The sequence below is a fragment of the Ictidomys tridecemlineatus genome, chromosome 12 (assembly GCF_052094955.1).
Source record: "Ictidomys tridecemlineatus isolate mIctTri1 chromosome 12, mIctTri1.hap1, whole genome shotgun sequence".
Taxonomy (NCBI): Eukaryota; Metazoa; Chordata; class Mammalia; order Rodentia; family Sciuridae; genus Ictidomys; species Ictidomys tridecemlineatus.
The window spans coordinates 74,295,981-74,317,503 of NC_135488.1; the positions used below are offsets into that span (position 1 = coordinate 74,295,981).

The following is a 21,523-nucleotide window of genomic DNA, read 5'->3' on the forward strand; positions in this document are numbered from 1 at the left end:
CTATTGGGATACCAATCCCTCACTGTCATCTAGAGAACAAAAATATGGCATGCAAATCTGTAAGCAGTGGACAGGGAATCCAGAAGTAATTCATGCTTTAGAATTCATTGAACTGTAGAAAGGAAATTCATATAAGAAAGTTCAACACTAACAAAAATACAATCCTATAAGAAAGGATCTGAAAGAAAGATGCTGAAATAGCTTTAAAAAGGATAAGTTTTGGAAATTGCTGTGAAGATATAAGATATACCAGGGCTGAATGACAGTTTAGGCTAATAAATGGGCCAACAAGAAAAGAAAATTTTAAAAGAGGGAAACAAAAGTAAAAATTATTAGCCATCTCTAATAAGAAAATCTTGTTTTCCATGAATGTAAAGGTATACAGACATTAAAAATGCTTCCCTGATTTAAATTGATGGTCACTCTGGTTGGAATCTTTATTCTATTTCCTATAAAGGTGAGAGTTGCTATCTGCCAAAATGGTTCTCTGTAAGCTTTAAAAACCTGTAACAAACGTGTATCATCTTTCATATATTTACTATTGTTAGTAAACTACTATATGAAGTTGTTTTGTTAATTGACACAAAAATAAGCCCTGAAGCTAGAAATAGAATGCAGGATTTTTGATTTTTAGTTTACCTTAAAAGTTCATCTTAAATGCTGCTTTCTATGAAGTTTCCTAATATGCAATTTTTAGGTGATCAGGATAATGAAGAGATGGAGATAAGAGATCACTCAAATCATGATTAAAACAAAGCTAACAAAAACATGTTTTTAATAAAATAAATGTATATTTACTTAGTTAAAATGTATCTATTTGGCCAATTTAACTGTAATGCATTCACACAATAAATGCACATAAATATTTCTCTTAAAAGACCATGTCAATTTATATGTACATATACTTACATACACATTTTTACTTTATAGAAATAAATGTATACATGCATATATAATGATATGAAAACAAAATACATGATAATTGTGAAAATTATGTGTATGTGAAATTCTAACTTTCTAGATCTGTTTTAATATCTGAAGTGATATTGCCAAAACACAAGGATTGCTTCTAAGAGGGGGTCATTTCACTTGTATCATTTAAATTTTTTTCATGGAGCATTTACTTTATAATCAAAAGATAGTTTGAATTTTGAGAGGAAAAAAATTGTCTAGTATCAGGAAGTCTATTTTGGTCTTGTTTTCAGTAGCTAGTGCCTCCTGCTCATCATGACTCACTTCCTCCCCTCCAAACACTTTCATTTCAAGGTCACCAACGCTGGCTTCAACACATCAATTTATTATTATCCACCTGTTGAATGTGAATTTCATGATTGGAATAGGCTGACCAACCATGATGTTCCACAGTCACCTTCCACCTAAGGCTATCGCTTGGCCTTGAACTCATGCTGGCATTCCCTGTGCCGACTGGGAACCCACAATGCTTTGTCATGGTCACCTAGAAGGGGGACCTTTTCATGGTTTTAGAGTTTTGTCTCTGTATTTTAGCTTACATGAAGAATGAAGCTATATTCAGAGGAAATAATTTACGTTTTTCTTTTCCAAATTAAAAAGAATTTCTCCCAATATTTTAAGTTAAAACACAAATTGTTTAATGCTTTCCCCCTTTTATAATTCTTCAAAGATTTCAAGACTTTTCTTGAATGTTAAGCATTACCTTTTAAAATCATTAACATTTTAAGTACATAACTATTCATCTGGTAGGGAGGTGGCACAGGTTTGGCATGAAGCAGAAAACATTGTATAGAAATATGTATTAACTAATAAGTGCTAAACAGTAGATGTCTTCTAATAGCTACAGTGTTTGTGTTGAGTAGATTTATAATGACTTTAATTCATTTTTAACTCTAGTGAATTTGCAGCTCAATTAAATTACAAGGGATTTTATTTATTTTTCGACCAGCGCTTCAGTCGTATTACTAGCCAGAGAATTGAGCAGATAATACAGTAGTGAAAAGGGAGGCATTTGATGTGATGTTCACAATCTATCAGTTTATAGTCATTATGCCACCCTTCGATCCTTTTTTGTACTTTCCCACTGGGAAAATGAGAAAGAAAAGCAGGGAGAGAGGGAGACATTCTATTCTTTGATTTGGCTATATGTTTGCTTCATCTCAGACATTGTTAATTATGCCACTCAAGATATTTGCAAAATATTTGTTTAACAGCCTCTCAATCATCAAAAATCAGATTTAATAAATTTCAGTGGTAAAAGTGAAAATATGATACAGAAATGCTAAGTGTAGAATAAAGTCTCAGCAGTGATTTGTCTGTCTGTAAAGGTTATATAGGGTATTTGCCTGTATTAACCCAGCACTAATAGGGGGAGGGTAATTAAAGCTGTCATATGTTATTCCAATAAACCCCTAAAATTAACTATAATCAAAATGAGTAAGAATAAATGTATATTAACAATCATATATGTTTACTCAGCAATGCCATTTAATGTGCTTATTTTATATATGATAAATGTGAATGTGCATTTCAGTTATTAAAACACATAGCTATCCTAGGTTGACAGGACTTTACACACACATTTTTTATACTTATCCACATATACCTGTATGATTGCCAACTATGCACCTATAAAATTGTCCTTACAATATTTATGATCATACTTTGTGTAGTCATATATCATGTGGCCAATGTTTTTTTTAAAAAATTAGAAATAAATGTTTGAACTGTATTTCTGAGTGAAATAAAGAGTACAAAAGGTAAGAAAAGGAATCTACTAATCATACAGAATGCTTGAAAAACCTACAGAATGAAAAATCACACGGAATAAAATAAGAAAAGGGATCAGAAAGGAAAAGCAAGGGGTCAGAGGAGGAAACTAGGTTATAAATTCTCCCAGGGAATTTTCTTTATTTTTTAGATCTTTTGTTTCTATGCTTACACACTGCTGTTTAACATACTGTTCGCTCTCAGTGTGACTGGCTCACCATGAAAATGGGGTAGGAATCATCTAGCTAAGGAAGACAGAGGGAATAAATGCAGGGCAAGAGGCAAAGTTGACTTGCTCCTTCTCCATACTGCCTAATGAATATTTTCACTTCCTACATCATTGGGGAAATTTTGCTGGTTTTCATTTTCTATATCCCCAAGTTACATCTCAATCATGAAATATTAAGCCAGGTGTATTTTACTTACCATGCAGGTGAGTAAGTTTCCAGAAGGAAACTATTTCTCAGTATCTCGTCCACAGACTAAATAAACTGAAGCAAAACAAAATGGATAGCACAAAAATGTTATGTCTGGTGAAATCAGCCTTTTAAAAACAAATGCTGATTTACTGATAATGAGCTTTAGAGATTCCCATAATATACAGGCTGGATCCAAAGAGGTCAAATTCTCAAAATACTAACAAGGGCTATCCACCCTTCCTTCTTTTCTCTACCTGCAGCCAGAAGTGCAGAATTGAAGAAAATGAAGTGAGAACTGAAGAAAATGAAGCCTGTATTTTCCAGTCTCAGAAAGAGAAGATATGAATTTCTTAAAATAAGACAAATACGTTCAAAGCTCAGGTTCAAGTATTCAGCCAACAGAGAAATTATTTGCCTTAATATTTTGTTTCAAAGATGTTACACATCCATACGTCCATATGTTCCCTCTTTCCAAGACCACTGTCTGTTGTTCTTATAGGAAGGTATGAGAGCAAAATCTGTCACACTAGTTTGGAAACCAAAAACCTTAAGAGAAAGTATCCTTCAGAAAACAGTGCCAATAAAAACAATCAGCTCAAAAAGTATAAATTGTAAAATCTTTCACATTTATAGAAGCATTAAAATTTAAAAATTAAAAGTAAACTTGTGGTCATTTTCATTACTATGAAGAACATAATATTTCAGAGGTGACACTTACATTCCCAACAGGCAATATAACAAGGTTTGTAAAAGCTTGGAAAAAGTATTGTTTAAAAAATTCATGACAAAAGAACATAGTTGTACATCATTAAGAGGCAAGATCATTTGAGAGATGCTAGAGGCCAGTACAATGTGAGGGTGGTTTTGAATCTCACTTGTGCCATTTGCTAATTAAGTAACTGTGGCCAGGTTACACAACTTCCCTGAAACACAATTCGATAAAATGGGATTTTTGTTCAAGTTGTAGATGGACACAATATCTTTATTTTTATTTATTTATTTTTATGTGATGCTGAAGATTGAACCCAGGGCCCCACACATGCAAGGCAAGCGCTCCACCCCAGCTACATCCCCAGCCCAAATGGGATTCTTATTACAAGAAAAAAATACAGTTATCTAGAGTCACTATCTTAGGTCTGTTCAGGGTAGAAAGTCCTTGGGATTTACTTTATTTCTTAGCCCAATTCCATAAATATTCTTAAAGTAGAAATATATGCAGGGAATTTCAAAGAACAAACGTCAAGTGCTTTTCATGCATAAGATGAGACCATATCTATGTGTGTATGAATATGTTAAATATACATTAAAAATGTCTCTAAGTCTACATAAGAATTGGTTGGTACTATTTCTCTCTGTAAAGTGAGACTAAGAATTTTAAGGGGGAAGGAAATTTTAACTTTCATTTAATTCCTTCCCATAATGTTTAAGCCTTTAACAATGTACATATATTATTATATGATTCAAAAGATAATTTGGAAGACAAGTTATTTCAAACATCAGCATGAGGTAATAGAACTTTTTTTTTAACTATAGGAAAGTAATGAATACATGCTCCTTTTCTCTCAAAGACTAAATAATGTATGAAATTAAGTATAAAAAATGGCCCCAAATAATTCAGTTTTAACAGCAGATTAAAATGGAAATAAATGATTGTTAACAATGCCTTATAGGTATACAATGCCCCTGAGCAACTAACATTTGTTATCAAAAATAGTGCAAAATGTTCTCATCATTTGATCCTTAAGACACAATCAATCATTCTATTGCCACTATTATTTCCATAATGATGAAGACTGCAAACACCTTAGGAAATTAGAAACATGTTTAGGATAGTGTGTTAGCTTTGCATCAATGTGACCAAAATACCTGAAAAGAACAACTGAGAAGAGAGAAGACTTATTTTAGCTCAAGTTTCAGAGATTTAATCCATAGTTGTCCGACTCCATTGTTCTGGGCCCCAAAGTGAGGCAGAACATCGTGACAGAGGGCATGGCAGAGCAAAATTGCTATCTCATAGCAGTTGGGAAGCAGAGAGAGGAGTCCCTCAGAAGAGGCTTCAAGGAAGATGCATCCTTCCAGGGCTCATCCCCAGTGATCCGCCAGTCACACCCCACTTGCCAATGGACCCAGCAAGTCCATTCAAACTAGGATGAACTGATTAGGTTACAGCTCTCCCAATCCAATCATTTTACCTTTGACTAGTCCTGCATTAACACAAGACCTTTCCAGGGACACTTCATATTCAAAGCATAACAGAAAGGGAGAAAGAATCATTTTTACTCATCTCCCTATCTCCACTGTATACCACAATACTTGGCACATACCAGTTCTTGAATAAGTAGGTGTTGAATAAACAAATGAACAAATTATAAAAATGATTGAATGGCACACTGAATACTTTCTCCAAACTGTCGATGAACATACTGGAGATTCTTCTTTTTCCTTAGCTCCAACTTGCTTATACAATCTACCCCAGACCCTTACAGTGAATCTTGTCTGCCTTCCGCTTTTCTTACCTACATCATTTTTTAGCTCTCTACTGAATTAGTCCCTTCAGAATTTACAAACACGCTGTTTTTCCTCTTACTTTAAAACAAAACAAAAAAACCTTCTGTTGACCCAGTGGTGTCGAGAGCTGGCTTATGTTGGCTCTCAAGAGCTAGTTGTACACATCTCAATTCTGCATTCAGAGAAATCAACCATTATAAGGAAATTATACTACTGAAATTAACAGAGGACAGACCAGAATTGGTTGTTCCCCCAGAGAGACGATCATTAAATGTTTACCACCCTATTACTTTCTTTACCTTACTGCCTTTACCAAATATAATCCCATTTCTTTGCCTTTTTAAAAAATTTTTTAGCAAAATCTATCAAAACAGTTTTGCACAGCACTTTTTGATTTTTCCATTTTGAACCCCTTACAGTTGAGCTTCGGTCCCCGCCATCCCTCGGCAGCTATTCTACTCAAGGTTTCTACAGACCTCACATTGCCAATTCCAGAGGTCACTGCTCAGCTCTCACATTACTTCACCTATCAGCACCATTTTACCGAGTTGATGTTGTTCCCCCTCCACCCTGGTAACTTGCTTTCAGACTCCTTTGCTAATCCCTCCTCTTTCCTCTGACCCCTTAATGTTGGAGTGCTGCAGGACCCTACTCTGTCCATTTGTACTCACCCCTTGATTATCACCTTCAGATTCATGGCTCAAGTACCATTTGGAGGCTCATGGCTCCCCAACTCCAGCCCAGACTTTTCTCTTGAATACCACATTCTTAATTCCAATAGACTACACCTCCACCTAAACATCTGAATGATATCTCAAATTCAAAAAGTCCAATACTGAACGTCTAATCATCCTTCTCAAACCTGGTTTTCCAACAATTGTACAACTCAGAGAATGGTATCGCCATCCTTATAGTTGCTCAAGTCAAAAACATTGTCCTCACTTTTAGTCTCCTTCTTATTCTCACACTCCACACTCAACCTATTAGGAAATCCAGTTGATTTTACTTTCAAACTAGCTCCCAAAGATAACACTTCTCTCCCCATTTCATTGCTGCTAGACTGGCTCACACCTACAACCTGGATTATAAGACTATAAAAGGGTCCAACAAGGCCCAGTACTATTACCATAATCTGTATTATACTCTCAAGACAAAAGTCAGAGTGACCCCTTTAAAATAAAAGTAGGATCCCGTCTCTTCTCTGTTCAAAGCCATGGGATTGTGCCCTTTTGCTCAAATTCAAAATTCAAAATAATAGGCTATAGGCCTGTCAGGACCCAGCCTTCTATTAACCCTCTTACGCCATCTCCCAGGACTCTTGCTCTCACTCAAGTCTCTCCAGCCACACTGAGGCTACATTTCAAACATGTCCAGAGATTCCTGCCTTTGGGCCTTTCCAGCTGTTTACCTTGCCTGACATCATCTTCCACCTACCAACTGTGACCCTTCCTACCTTCTACCATCTCTTCCCACATTTTAACTCCAACCAATCCAACCTCCTGACCATCTGCCTCTTGCCCTATTTTCCTTTGTTTTTTTCCTTGCACTTATTACCTCCTAACCTACTTAGTAACTTATTGTTTGCTTCTTGCCTGTCCTCACTAGAATGTAAGCTTGCTGAGGGCAAGTATTATTATCTGGTTTGCCCATGACCCAAGTGTCTAGGGTAGCCTGACACAGTAATTCTCAACAACTGTTTATTGAAAAAAAAATTTTTAAATGACCAACAAAAACCAATAAATGGCAAATATCATACTGAATTTATAACACACGCACACAAAGATCTGATTGTAAAAATTAGAAATTTTAGCATTGCTTCCCAATTGCTTCAACAGCTTTCTGGTTGAAATTTAAATTTTACATAAGAAATGCAACAGTATTCCCACAACTATACCTAAACCTCTCTCATATCTGGGACTCAAATCCTGGGCTCTTATAAGAGCTCACAGCTCCTACAGGAGTTGTGCATTTATCAGTGGTGACACAAATGGGCCCGTGTAGTATTTTGTACATATGGTGTTAACTTTTATGCTTTAATATATATGTGCAATATGGCTGAATTATACTTGCTCTAGGAACCATCACTTTTATTTTACTGACTTTTGTGTATTTAAAACCTCAGGCATAATACAGTATTGAATTAACAAAGTTTTTTTGGTTGTTTAATTTCCACAGAAGAAAAAGAAAAGACTAATTGTTTTAACATTCACATTTCTACATAGCTTGTACAATGCAAAATTCCTCCACATTCTAATATCAAGTTTGTACTCATGCAAACTTGAATTTAGAAAATGAAAGTGAAGTCCCCAAACACCTCTACATTGACTTCAAGAAAGTTTCTAACACGTACATTATTGTGCCTAATTTGTTTAAAAATACATGACATGAAAGAATGTATGCAAGTTATAAATCTATTGATAAAATATATACCTTCAAATACAAATTTAAAACTTAACTTTAGCCATAAATTGCAGTCATTTCAAACTGAATCTTATTTTTGCTCTTCAATTTAATTTTATATTATTAAAACATAAGAAGACATCTGAAAAGGTGCTTGATTTTAAATGCCATATGCCCATTCGAAAAACAGAAAAGAATGAATGCAAACCTAGTAAGGCTAAAAAAATGAGCTTAAAAAACATAAAAATATCCCCCCCCCGCAAGAAAGAATATAAGCTAAGAGCAATCTGAACACATCACGATAGCTTAGTATTAACTAGATGAAATAACATTTTTTAAAACCTACATAACCATTATGTAAATGTCACAATAAGCTCATATGTTTATCTAAGGAACACTTTGAAAAAGTTTGTAAATATATCAAGGTGAAATATAATTATACAAAATAGGAAGATCCATTGAATAAAATATCTTTAAACAATAGTTTGAATGGGTTATATTAAAACCTACTTTCATATATGTCCATCAGAAATTTTAACAAAACTGAACCACCTTATATACTCAGCTTCAGTTCTGTGTCTGTAGACATGAAGGGTTTGGGCCCAAGCTGTATTAACCAAAGATGTGCCTTATAATTATAGTAATGGAATGGCCCAAATTTTAAAAAATATTTTCAATTTCAAATATTCTCTTTATACTAGTTTGTATGGCCTTTTTCTTTGTTTAAACATTTAGTTGAAAAGTTGTCTTTGTTGATCTGGACTGTAGCTCAGTGATATATAGTGCTTGCCTAGCATGTGTGAGGCTTTGGGTTCAATCCCCAATACTACAAAAAAAAAAAAAACTCTTTGTACTTCTAAGTTTATAAAAATTTACAAATAGTTGGGATTTATACAAATGCAGAAATAAGATTTTAGGGAGAACATATGTACTAATCTTAATGCAACGTAACATTTTTAAGACCTTTGGCATCATCACTTTGTATATACAAAGTAGTAGAAAACAATTCTTACCTTTTTGAGTTGGCAGGATTTATACTTGGCAAAATGTTATTAACTACTACTTTTTATGAGTGAAAATAAACTGCATTTTTAATAAACTTTGCAGTTTGTTATTTGCTAACTCAAACTGGCCTATCCACCAGCCCTTCAGATTGGTTTAAATTAAATTATTGGTTTAAAAATTGGGACAGAACTTGATCCACCAAATACCTGAGCAGGCTGCTCAAAAATCATGTTCATTGATACAGTCAGGCCCAATGACCACAGAATTACCTGCCTTTGCCTTGGGTAAAGTACCATCTCCTTCAGCAACCAGGGAGAAAGTTTTTCTACATAGGTCCACTTTGATATTATTTACAACTCTTTTGAAATTTCTATTAGCAGTATATACATAGAACCACCAAAACATCAGGGAAAGATTGGCCCTAAAATCATAACTGCCCTAATTGTTCAGCTTCACTTGTAACCCCAGTGGGCAAGGAAAAGATAGTGTGCTGTCAACCAGAACCCAGCATAGGAAGAAAGTGAGCAGACCCTGATGTGAATGGGATAATGGAGAAGACCAACCAGGAGCTCAGGAATCAAATGTCCCTTATCTCTTCTTATGGTTTTTGGTATAGATGCTTGCATGACTCACCCATAACCTGCCACTTTCCTTCCATTTGTCACCCTATTTTTTTTCCATGACTTTTTGTTAACCTCCTGTTCATATCCACCAGAAAACCTAGTTCCGGTCTGACCAGCCTAAGGGCTATGGGTTGAATCGGGTCATGGGAAATAACTGATCCAGTTTCCACAAGGTTTTCGTGGACAGAATGGAAATTCTGCAAAAAGCACTAAATATTCATATTCTGTCTTCCTTTCTGTATCTCTCTCCTTCATGTTCTCTTTGTATTTGGTTTTGATGAGAATCTATATCTCTAAGGAAAACTTTTTTTTAAACTGCAGCTGGTATCTGAATTATCTTAAGCTAATATAATATGCCAGAGGGTACGAATGGGTTTAGATTTATAATTTCCAGTGAATATTTCCAAAGTTTCCCAAGATCATCCACACCATTTTCTAGTTAATATGTACATATACATACATATATGTATATAATTGAACATATATATTTTTAATTCATTCTCAATAGGGCATGTAGAGTAGTTGAAATACGACATGGTTCTGATAGGAAAACAAATCAAACAAAGGAGGCAAAAATATTAAAATCAAACTTAATTTACATTTATTCAGTAACTATTAATTTTTTCAAAAAGATCACCAAGTACCTACTGTGTGCTGAGGATCATAAATAAAAAGTTCCTGCACTTCATTATTATAGTGGTGAGACTGACATTATGCGATAACTGCTGGAAAGTAACTCTGCAGGGTGCTGTTTTTGATAGGATAGGTAAGGATGCTCTTCTGAGGAGGTGACAGGAGGAAAGAGCAGGGAGTGACAGCACTAGCAGGCCAAGTTGCCTGTCTGGATGAAGCCACAGCAGGAGGAGAAGCAGGGAGAGTAGAGGCCATGAGGGAGCCATTGGGCTGGAGTTCTGGGATTGATAGGTGGAAGAATAAGTAATGAGGTTAGAGAAGGATTCAGGGTTACATCATATGGTGCCCTGTGGCTATGAAAAGCCTTTGGATTTTATTCTACATATAACAGAAACTCATTGGATGACATGCTGATATTCAACTTAACCTTCTAAAGCCTCACTGCTTTGCTGGGTTGAGAATGTGCTGGAAGGGGAAAATAGTAGAAGCAGAAAATAGTAGAAGTTAAGGGACTAATGCATTATAGCCTGGAGAGGAAGATGACTTTGGTCAGTGCAGAAGTTGGGGAAAAGGGTTCAATTTGGGATGCCCTTGAAGATAAAGCCAGCAAACTATTGTAGATGATTAGATGTATCTAAGAGAGGAATCAAGGATGGGTGGAGTTGAGTGTTTTGCCCTGAACAACTGAAGGAGTACAGATGATGGCGGTGGAATTTACTAGAATACAGAACCCTGGGAGAAAAGAGGCTTTCAGAGTGAGGCTAAGTGGAAACCAAGCATTCTGTGTTAAACATTAATTTTGAGATGCCTGTTAAATAATGAAAAGCAGTTGGTGCGGAGAAATCAGGCAGGCACTACAGATAGACACTTTAGGTCATCAGCACACAAATGGTATCCAAGCCAGAGAACAAGTGCCACTGTCTCGAGACTGACTGCAGATCCCCAGAACCAGACAAGAAAAATCAGGCTCTGAACACACCAACATGCTGAAGCAGCAAAGGTGGGAAGAAGGATGCAGCAAAGAAAATTCAGGAGAAAATAGTGAGGTAGGAAGGTTTCCACAGGTATGGTGTGTCCAGGAATAATAGCCAAGAAAGTGTTTTAAGTGCATCAAAAGCTGTTGAGAAGTCAAAGATGAGTGCAGGAGATTTAGCAGAATGACAAGTCTGAAAGCCTGACTGGAGCGTGGTCAAGAAGGAATAAGAGGCAAGCAAGCAGAGAAAAACAGCACCTTAGCAACAGCCTCTTGCCAAATTAGCAAAGCATCGCTTAGAATTGTATTTCATGTTGTTCCTTAGCTCTTTGCTGCTTAATTTTCAGCATGGCCTCCAGTCATTTTAGAATTGAGCTTCTGAGTTCGGTGTTTGGTGTTGCAGTAAAGCTTCACGTGGAGCAGTTTAAGTAAGAAATAAAAGACAGAAAGCGGTCAAGCACTTCGACTTTGGATCCTTTGATAAACTAAACCACATTGCTGTTAGTATTATATTATCATATATTAATTAGCTGATAAGTATTATCTGTTCATACATAGTTGGACTTTTTCCTCTGAATGTCAGAGAGAAGTTAAAGAGCCACAAATTATCCAAATGACAGGATGTTTAAAAGCAGATATTGGATTACATAAGTGTTTAGTTAAATAGAAGTAAGTATTCAGGACATTGGGATCTCTGAGACCATTCTCAAATGGTAAGGGATGGTGACTGACTTAAAAGAAAAATCATTGCAGCAATCACATTTTCTTTTTTCCTTTTGATCTGGAGAAAACAGTGTAAAACAAAATGAACCATTCAATACACTTAGGTGAAAAGTATGCTCTCTTACCTCTATCTTTATGCACTTATTACTTCTTTCAATGTGCCTATTATTGACTTTTAACAAGAGCATTATGAGTAAGAATTACAAGACAATTCTGAAGGAAAAAACATTCTAAAATAATGAGCAAAACAGTTTTACTGAAATGGAACATGAAATGCAGAGCAAAGGAAAAGGGTACATACAAGTAGTTCAGTTGGTAAGTACAGTGGTTAAGACAGGGTGTACCAAGGTGACATTTGAGCAGATTTGAAGGCGGTGAAGGAGCTGATGGTGTGGATCTGCTGGGAAAAGCATTCCAAGAAGCAGGAAGAGCCTTGTATTTTTAAGAAACAGTAAAGAGAAATCACAGTCTTTTGAGGGAATGGGGCAAAGGACAGGTGGAAGGAACCCAGGTCAGAGGTTGTTGGTGTGAAGGCATGAGGGGGCAGCCTGGCAGTGAAATGTGGTCATCATAGAGTTTCGAGCTGAGGACTGACAAGATCTGATTTTCAGTTCAAAAGAAAACTCTGGCTGCTTTTGACAATAGTTGGGGGTTAGGGAATGGGGGTGAAAAATAAGAGCAGGGAGACCAAGCAGCAGGTCCTGGTGGTTCTGTAAAGCAAGAGATGAATGTGACTCAAGACTTAGAGGTAGCGGTGGAACTGGTCAGAAGTGGTGAGTCTTCCAACATAAAATGTTTCCACTCTTGTCATATTAGATACACATCCTATCACCACACCTAGATTCTACCTTCCTTGAGGCCAGAATGTGTGCTCATTTTCACATGGCCAATGAGGGGTATTCAATAATATTTTTTTAATTAATAAGTGAATAAGTGGTCACTAGACAAAGAATCTGGCTTATCAGAATCTCTGGCACACACCCTGCATTTCAAGGCATATTTATAAATGGACAATAGCACCACCCAGAGTATCAACTTTGAATAATAGGGGCAAAAAAAAAAAAAAAACAAACAGGAGTAACAGCTACATATAATGCATATGTAGAATAATATAAAAAGAAAGATGTCCTTCATATCCGTGAGTTTTATTTAATTCTGCAGTTCTCTTTTTTTTTTTTTTAAACAAGTAATCTGCATTTCCTCTGCTTTCTCCTTGAGGTAAAATAGTAGCCCGGGGAGAGAGAAATTTCTAGAGCATACAGACAGGTTCACAGTAGGTTTGTCATGAAAATATTTATCATCTTAAGAGCCAGTCGAATGACATTCCATAATGCTAACCCTTACTATAGTTAACACTGTAGGGAAGAAATCTATCTCTGTCTTCAAATTCCATTATAATAATAAAAAAGGAAACAACAAATGCACATAAAATAAGTAACTTCTGACACATACACGCTCGGCATTACAATGGGCAAGCGATGCAATCATTTGCTATGAAATCACAAACTTCCAAAACTTCAATATAGCAAAAGGGAAATTCCTTCTGGAAAAAGCACCTACACTAATGTCCATTCATAGATACAAGCTGTAGCTAAAGACATTTTCTTTTTTGAATTAGTGGTCTAGGTTTTAAAACGGCCAACATCCCATTTAGGTACACAGTTTGAGAAAAAGCTACTATCAGCAATGTGGAGATAATTTATGTATACATAGGGAAAAGTCATGAAAGGGGCAGATTCCAATCTCCCTCTTTAAAATATAATGTCTTTGAAGAAATTATTCCAATAGCAATGAGTTTTTGTGATGGAAGTGGCAGATTCAGAGTCTGGATTCTAGACCCACACAGTTCCTGATTGAGTCTGTAATTTGGAGGAAAGATTTCATCTCTCTCTAAGATGTATCTCCTATTTCCATATTCCCCATTTTCACTTTTTTTAAAAAAAAGCAACCACTGAAAGGATGAAGTTCAATTTATGACAAATCTAATTGAAAAATATCAGCCTAGATTTGAAATTAATGTTCTGAGACGGCGGTTCTCCCATCTAATCATTCCACAAACATTTATTGAGCACTTAATATTTCCTGCCAAAAGATACTGTCACTACTGTTGAGAAGTAAAATTTTATGAGGAAGAGAGACAAATATGTAGTAAAACAGTCTGACAGTGCTTTGATAGGGCTCTGCCCAAGGTGCTATGCCAATCAGTGGCCGATGGGGTCCCAGGGAGCCAGGTAAGCTCTGCTGGAGGAGGTGCTGCTTCGACCACATCTTGAAGGGTGAGCAAAGCTGGTCAGAGAAAGCAAAGAGAAAGGAAGCCCTCAGCAGAAAGCAGACGTGATCATGATTTGATGTTCAGAAGGACTCCCTCTAGCAGTGACAGAGATAGAATAAAGGTAGGAGGGTCGCCCAGAGGCCTGGAGGAACTCACAGGATCTTGAGAGTCTGAGTGCAGAACATGGTCATGGGGAAGGCAAGCAGCAGCAAGAGAGTTCAAAATGTACTTAGGAAAGAGACCATGAAAGTTAGGGTCCTGACTGGTCCGGGGAAGAAAGGGACTTAAGGGCCTTTATGGCTAGGTGGATAGAGAGCTGTACTTTAAGGGAAGGGACACACACAGAGTGAATAAAACAAATGCAGAGGGGTTATCCTAAAAATTGAAATAAAAGGCCTGGCATGAAACGTTTTTGAGATTATGACTTTATTGACAAATATGGACTGACTATGATCTGAAGGTATTATAACCACTGAGCTTATCTAAAGTCATAAATGTTACAGAGATCCTTAGGGAATACTTACGCAGATTCACTTTATTTTCTCTGGTCACTGAATGAAAAGTATTAACAAGGTGAAGATAAGCAGCCAGGATAGATTTTAGATATCTGTTATCTAGTGAGTATTCACCAACTTTAGACCTTCCACCATATAATCAAAATTATGGCTTCTTCTTGAACATTTTTTTAAAAAATTTTATCTCATTAAAAAATCTTAACATGTTGTGTTTCAGTGAACATTAGCGTATATAACAGAAAGGGAGATAAACAATTTTCTAAATATTTGACTTTAACAAATTATAGTAGTGACTTATTCATTTGGTAACCTAATATCAAATTAATTCAATCATTAAAACTTAGACACTAATTTCAATACCCTGTGAGCTTTCTTTATTCAAAAACACCATTAAAAGAGGATGAAACACTCTTTCTGATCAGCTATCACTTTGGGATTAGTATTTCCTGGGCTTTTGGGGTTTTTTTTGTTTGTTTTGTTTTTCCTGCTTCCAAATTGGCACTAGGAACATCCGCAGTGCTGGTGAAATGAATCACTTCTCAAATAGGACAGATATTCTGAGTACTGAATGTATCACTCTGCAAAGCTTCCACAAGGCACTTTCTAGAGTTTGAATGAAAATCACACCTCTGGAATCATACACACTTGGATGCTCTCTTTTGAGATCTTCAATACTAGAGACATGGACGAGAAAAGTATATATCTAGTGTATATTTCTGGACCCATAAATAATGAATCAACAGAAATACAATCCACAAATAGAAGACTTCCATTCCAAATCTAGCCAAATTCTATGTACTTCCTATAAAGTAAAAATTCTCTGTATGCCAGCAGTAAAAATCATTCTCTAAATCAGCAGTTTTCAAATAGTAGGTTGTGACCCAATTACGACTCATGAAATCAACTTTATGAGTTACAACTAGCATTTTTATGAAATACAATGAAATGGACATCAGAGTACATTACATTTTATAAGGGCACATATAGTGTTGTGAAATTTTTGTATATATGTAAATACTGAGCCCTGATATAAAATATTTCTTAACAAGTGTTGCATTCAAAGATATTTGAAAGCCATTGTTTTAAATGACCTAATCCGAGGATATTGTTGAAAAATGTCAGCAGTTAGCAGCTCAAATTTAAAGTGAAAACAAATTTTATGAAATGTGAACATAAGATTTTGTACAAAAGCTTTCTCAAAATCAAGCACTCACTTATTTTTACTTGTGAAATATCTTACAAAATAATACCTACCCCAAAAAGATCAAAAGTTTCTTTCATACTGTGTTTTGGTACTAAAACTATATGGTCCAACAACACTAAATGACAGATTCTCCTGAGTTGATTTAGTCTAGCTATTTAGTAGTAATTATGGACAAAAACCTCACTTGATTGTATTAATCCTGTATTAAACTTTAGAATAAACTCAGAAGCTGAGACATAAAACTTACCTTATGACTACTTAATCCATGAGGACCCTTAAAAGATCAAGAAAGCAACGATAACCCTCTAGAAACACACAGACACACATTATCATCACAAATAACTTCTGCATGTATGTCCCAACATCTTACCAATATGTACAAACTATATCCTACTGTACTTAACGAATAAATTAAAAACATAATTTTAAATCTTGTGCATCACTAATTTTATCAGAAGCCTAAAACCTTAAAAGTTACATAAAATCCTTTTTGTAACCACCAAGAATAAGTCTAATCTTATAGGAATGATGGAAAACTTGCTCCGTGATTCCGTAACTCATATTTTTACAAGCACATTTTAAGTCAGCAATTAGCAAGTATCAAGTATCAGCCATGAGTTTACCTGAACTCAAAATTCTCTTCTTTTGAGAGAGCTATAGTAAGTGTGAAGTTCATATTTCATTTCGTTTCTATCACTACGTTCCTTAGGTTCTTTATGATGTTTTTAAAAATCCATAATATAATTCTATGAGAGTTAACATAATAGACTGTAACAGCTGTTATGGTCTATTGTGTAAATAAGTAATTACAGAATTTACAGACTATCATGTAAATATGTAATTATGGACTTTTTAAAATGTGCATTATTTACTCGATAGTCTATCGTTTACATATGTAATTATGGACTTTAAAACATGTATTATTTACTCAGTCTGTAACAGCTCCTTGGGACAGAGTCGTTCTGGCCTATCGGGTAAACATGTAATTACAGAAATTTTTTAAATATGTATTATTTATCTGATAGTGCTGCTACAGATTATCACATCCATATGTAATCACAGATTTTTTAAAAATGGGTATCATTACTTCGTATAATGCTTCTGCAAGTCAACTCGGAGACTTTCAGTTCAGGAATCAGTTATCCAAAACTATACAGTAATTCCACTATACAGAATATTTGCAAAGAATGGTGGTTTTCTGCAAGTTCCCTGAGCACATTTTCAAGTTTCCTCCAAAAGTTGAAGAACTGACCCCCCAAACAAGAAGCCATTTTGAGAGAAAGAATGTTTTTCAAAAAGATCTCCAGCTTAAGATTCTATATTTCATTTTTTCAAAGTTTTCTATATTACCATATTATTTTTAAAAGCCAGAACCTCTTGATATATTTGATTTCTTTAAAGCAGAGTATCTAGAATGCATTTTAGCAGTTGTTGCCTTTAGTATTTGATTATGAACACTTCCCTATACAGTAGTATGCTGGTAAATGTTTAAGGGTTGTCTGGAGAGAAGGACAGGATTAAAATCACTTGCCAATTTCTGTGGTGTAAATGCTCCCACCATGGATGATTTACAGCAGTCACCAAGATGTCACTTAATTAAGAATCCCACTTAACTGGTGAACTGTAAAAGGAGACAGGAGTCCATTTCAGCACACCACTGCCTCTTCATTTTTTTTTTAATCAATTTATTTTAATTAAATATACATGACAGCAGAATGCATTTTGGTTCATTGTACAAAATTGCAGCACAACTTTTCATTTCTCTGGTTGTACACCATGTAGCATCACACCATATGTGTAATCATACCTGTACCTAGTGGAATGAGATGGATGTTGTTACCCTATCTTTCCCTGCTCCCATGCCCCCTCCCCACTCCTCCTCCCCTTTGCCCATAAAAGCTCCTCCTTTTTTCCCATGTGCCCCACATTATGGATCAGCATCCTCTTATAAGAAAATGCTTTCAGCCTTTCTATTTTGGGGACCACTGTCTAAGAGACGCAAGTAACCTCCTCTCTGGTTCAGAAGATGCCACAGCTTCCTTTTGATCTTGATGGAGTGTTTGAGCAGCACACTGGGGAAGCACTGTCTGCCACATTGGAGAGGAGACCAGTTTTGGGGGGACTTCCTACAGTTGAAGTACACCTATGATTGATGGTTTGGTGAGGATGTTTAGAGAGATGTTTAGATAGGTGGTTGGAAAGAGAGCTTTAAGATCTACTCTAATTCTATGATGCAATAGTTTTGTGACTTCATAAACGAGAGGTTAAATATACCACATCTCAAGAACCCATCCTTATTCCCACAGTGGTATGTAAAGAGATTTAATTACCATTTTCAAAAATAAATTTTATTCTGAATGTTTCATGTTTAATAATGAGTTATAAACTCAGCAATTCGAGAAGACAGACCTTTATGGTAAATGCCTTAAAAATGAACTTCAGATAACACTATTGAAACTAAGAGTATTAAAGTTTTGTTTTTTAACAAACATAAGCGTTGTTCTGAACTGATTTTCTTTTAAACATTTGCCTTGTTCACTCTATCTTTCTGAAATCTGATTAAGTATTCATAGATGAATCATAAAGATAACAGACAGTATTTCCAGTGGCAATTAAATACTTCAAATACTCCTAATCTCAAATCTGAGGGAGGCTGTACTAATCCACATATGGAACACAGACAAGGGATCAGTGCATATATATGATTAATTCTTTATATACTAGGTATGCGACACATCAGACCGTGTGGTCAATACAATGGAAAAACAGCAGGAAAAACAGCTCTCAGGTAATTTCTACCCCAAGGCAAGGAGATATCATATACATTTGTCTAAGATGCTCCTAAGGTTTCGTTTCATTCTACCACTGAATGTACTCTCTGGAAGCAAGGACCTTCAATATACATTGAATTTTAGTTATATGAAGCCTTTATCAAAAGCTGACACCATGGGTTGCATACCTTCAGGGAGAGATTATGTTCCCCAATGTTTAAATCCCCACACAGAGCAAAACACAAAATATACATTACATTAGGGTATCACATGGCCAACAACTGACTAGACGATGCCAGGAAGAGGGCAGGTGCCGCCTGCCAGAGGCTGCGATTTAATATCCTGCTATAAAAGCAATAGGAGGCTCCTGTTCATCTGAAACCTAGAACCTATAATAAAAACAGTGAACAATTCAAAATTGGCACATTACTACCACTGGCTGTTTATGTGCCAGGATTTTTTTTTTTAAAACATGCCAAAATTGCAAACTGTGTACAGTCCCCTGAAACAACTGAGCTCTTCTTGTTTGCAAGGTGGAATTGTGGGTAGTGAAGGATTTACTATACAGGATATTCTGTTTTCTTTGTTTTAAGTAAATAAGTGTAATACATGCCCCAACAGTTATTTTGGGAACTTGCTTATTCTGAGTTTATTAAATGGCTTAAGTACATGATTTTAGATAAAGTAAGACATGAACAGTTAACAACCTGAGGCACAGAAAATGAGAAAGGTAAGCCAGAACTTATAAACATTCATTTCATCCAGGTGCACCTCACTTTAAACAAAAATGCATCCCAGGAGTGAAGTGAAAATAAAATACTTATAAATTGAATCATATTTTAAATTAACTATGGATACGGTGACTAAAAGGAAGCTGGTGTTTTGGTAATGTGGATGACCATTTGCAATTTAATTTTATGAAATATGGATTTTTTGACAAATTTTAATGCAGAGTATATGTATATATATTTATAGGAGTGTATATTCTTGCAAGTATATGTACTTCTAAATATTCTAATAGTCATACAATTAAGACCAAAATACAGTAAAGGAATTAATGTTGAGCTTGATCCCCATGGATTTTCTGGGTTTTTAGGAACATATGAAACATTTGCTTGAATATGGATGTGTTAGAAAATGAAAAACAAAGGTTTCCATGATTGCAGTTAGTTATCTGTGAAGTAGAAGTGCCAAGCAGTAAAACTCCGTGTCCACTTGGCTGCAACAATTAATATGGAGCTATTTTCAAGGTGGGATTATGGGCACTGGAACCTCTAGGGATGGAATGTTTTGCCCATGCGTTAAATCCTCATTTCGTGTGAACTTAATGAAAAGATTGCAATATGTTCTGTCAATGGTTCCTAGAGCATGGAGATGTCTTTCTTTTTCCCCTGAGTACACGTAGTGAGATTTGTGCTGTATTTTATGGATGGAAATGTAAAGAAAGAGTGAGCTTTTTACTTTGTTTAGAAGTCCTGAAGATAGAGAGACTTAAAATTATGTAGGGAAATGCAGTGAGTTTAAGGCTGTAGTACTGGCTAGAAGCACAATCAGTGTATTTGTAAAACTTTCTGTGTTTGGGGAAAACCTCTAGCACTATAAAATACCAAGAAGAAAAGACTGGAGTTTTTGTTTTGTTTCTGCAGCATTTTAAATTAGGCAGTGGCTATTTTCAACAGAAGCTTATTTGTCTGCTCTTTTAAAAGTTTATTTATTATTCTAATTTGAATTCACAAGTAAAGTGTGCTTTAGCCAGAATAAAGACTTGCTTTTACACAGAAATGCTCAGGGGCTGTAATACAGTTAAGTGTATGCTTATCTATCCTTTAGATAAAAGATTGTTTGAGGATAGCAATTAAACATGCAATATAGATAAGCAACACACACACACACACACACACACACACACACACACACACACACACACACACAGAGCCCAGGGTGGAGAAAGGCAGAAACCAACAAGTCAGGCACACTTAAGACCCATTCCAGCAGCTGATACTTGACATCTGCCTGAAGCCCAGAGATATCCAGATACCTCTGAAGTCAGATTCTTCCCTCTTCTCTTCTCGTCCATGGCTTAGACAGAAACAAACTAGTTATTTCTTCAAAATTATACAAGAGCACATCATCTTGGGATTCCTCAGACTATAGAATACTCAGGGTCCAAGCAAAAAACCCAGAGAGATTCTTCCTAATTAGCACCAAGACCCAGTTACCTTAATCTCTGAAGTCTGTTCTTATGTGGAATCTGGGCCTCAGAAATTATAAGATCTAAGCAGATCTTTAAGCAGAACTCGATTCCATGGGCAAGAGTTAGTTTATTTTTAGCACCATAGAATTCTTTGGGTAGAAGGAGATAATAGAGATAATTTAGTTAAAGCCTTTCACTTTAAAGTTAAGAAAGCTGGGGCCAAGGGTATAGTTCAGTGGTACAGCACTACCTAGCATGGGTGAGAGCCTGGGTTCAATCCCAACACTGGGGAGTCGGGGCTGGGGGCAAGGGAAAGTTGAAAAATTTAAGAACCAGAAAGTTGACATGAGCTGGTCAGAGGTCATCATAAATGAGCTCTCACTCCAAGGGAAAGGAAATAACATTTATGAAGCTATGTGTAAGGTGCTATGCATAGGTTACCACATTTAATCTTCACAGACTCCCCAAAATGTAGTTATTTTTTTGCATCTTCATTCACAGAATAAGGCAAATGAGGTTTAGACCAGTTAACTTACTACAA

General features: G+C 35.8%; 2 long non-coding RNA genes across 7 annotated transcripts in view; one reads left to right on the top strand and one right to left on the bottom strand.

The window, feature by feature from the left end:
- LOC144369597 (uncharacterized) overlaps window positions 1–3,814 on the top strand; it is a 28,821-nt gene extending 25,007 nt beyond the window's left edge. For 2 of the 4 annotated variants that reach the window (XR_013429384.1, XR_013429381.1), the window contains one exon: window positions 3,422–3,814. This is a non-coding gene — a long non-coding RNA (uncharacterized LOC144369597). The remainder of the gene's footprint in view (window positions 1–3,421) is intronic. The other 2 variants (XR_013429385.1, XR_013429382.1) reach the window with 1 other exon arrangement.
- The window catches only part of LOC110597814 (uncharacterized), a 537,518-nt gene that overhangs the window by 503,057 nt on the left and 12,938 nt on the right, over window positions 1–21,523 (bottom strand). The window lies entirely within an intron of this gene.